At 39.2% G+C, this 1836-nt stretch overlaps 1 pseudogene; it reads left to right on the plus strand.

Moving 5' to 3' along the window:
- Positions 1-680: 680 nt before the first annotated feature.
- Positions 681-1708, plus strand: LOC103523746 (annotated as a pseudogene).
- The last annotated feature ends 128 nt before the right edge of the window (positions 1709-1836 follow it).

Here is a 1836-nt window from a genome sequence, read left to right on the forward strand (position 1 = left end):
CTTTTTCCGAGTGGGATGTAAGGAGTAGTGACGAAAGTCCTGTGCGCGTTTGTGCGTAGTTTGAGTTCGATCATAGCTTTCATAAGAAAATTAATGTATGAATTAAAAGACTTATAATCCGAACAATAAACGACTTAAGAGGCTGTTATCTGAAGCTGTAGTTAAGGAGTGTAAGTGATAGCTTGTTAAGGGGTCGACTAATAGGTCTAAGGGTCTCCCCTTCTGTACTAAGGTGAGAAAACTTTAATTACTATAAAAATGTGTTTCTTTAATGTTCAATTGTGTTTGTAAATCAGTTTTGTATTTGTTTTAACTACTATTTTTTTACTAATAAATTCCAAAAAAACCAGGGTTCAGCTGGCCCGGTTGATAGCACCCTGTAAGGGCTCCTTGACAGGGTTACAGTTGAAAACCGGCCAATGGCTGAAAGGACGGAAGAGAATCTACAAGGAATCCAACGACCTGACAGGCAGAAGAGCCAACAACTGGTGTAGGGCAGCAGCAACATCAGTATCAGGCGGAGGCTGAAAATGAATGACGTTGGAAAGGTTTCGTACTGGAGACATGCAAGCAGAGCTGAGTCAGCGGTATGGTTGTATCACTGCGATGTGGAAGGAGACGGAAGACCCACCACATAATTATTCCGAGAAAAAATCATTATGGCTGGAAAAAATTATACAATGGCCCCTAGTTCCCGGCAGACCTTAGATGGTCGGGGGGTGCGAAGAATCTCCGGTTCAGCCATGAAGATTGCTACTTGGAATGTCCGAAGTTTGTATGCGCCTGGTAAACTAGAAAATACACTAAAAGAAATGGAGAGATTGAACATCAACTTACTTGGCATCAGTGACACCCAATGGATTGGATCAGGCAGCAAAGTAGTGGGTGAAAACGGAAATGTGATCTATTACTCTAGTAATAATGATAAAGGACACCGATATGGAGTGGCAATCATTGTAGACAATGAAATAAGTAAATCCGTAGAATCCTTTACACCGTTGTCAGACAGAATAATAATGATAAAAGTCAAAACCAAGATTGGGTATACAAATATTATCCAAATATACGCACCAACCGCTGACAAAGCTGATGAAGAAGTAGAAGCCTTATATCAAGATCTACAAAGTCTCCTAAGAACAACGAAGCCACAAGACGTAACTATCATCATGGGCGACTTCAATGCCAAAGTGGGGAGGGAAGCAGTGGATGGATGTACGGGAAAGTTTGGACTTGGTGACAGGAACGAACGAGGAGATAGATTAGTAGAGTTTTGTCAAAATGGAGAACTAGTGATCATGAATACAACATTCAAACTACCAAAACGAAGATTATACACCTGGAAGTCACCAGCCGATGGATATAACAACAGAATTGTAAGAAATCAAATAGACTATATAATCATTAATAGACGTTTTCGGAATGCTATAAAATCAACTAAAACTTACCCAGGGGGTGATGTAGGATCTGATCACAACCCTCTGGTAGCAAAAATGGAAGTCAAATTGAAAAAGGTTCCAAGAAAAAGTAACAGAAGTAAGACATTTGACCTGTCCAAACTAAAGAATGAAGATATTGCTGATAAAATGAAACTAAATTTAACTGCCAAGATGATAGACATTCAACATCAGAACAGTCAGACGGATAACATCGATGAGAAATGGAACAACATAAAAGCAACACTTACGACAGAAGCTGAAAATCTGCTGAAGCCTGAAAGAAATAGAAGAAAACCATGGATGACGGAAGAACTCTTAGACTTGATGGACGAAAGAAGACGATGGAAAAATATAGACAACCAGAAATATAGAACTATACACAAAGAAATCAAGAAAAAAA

This window comes from Diaphorina citri, unplaced genomic scaffold, assembly GCF_000475195.1.
Source record: "Diaphorina citri unplaced genomic scaffold, Diaci psyllid genome assembly version 1.1 scaffold36970, whole genome shotgun sequence".
Taxonomy (NCBI): Eukaryota; Metazoa; Arthropoda; class Insecta; order Hemiptera; family Psyllidae; genus Diaphorina; species Diaphorina citri.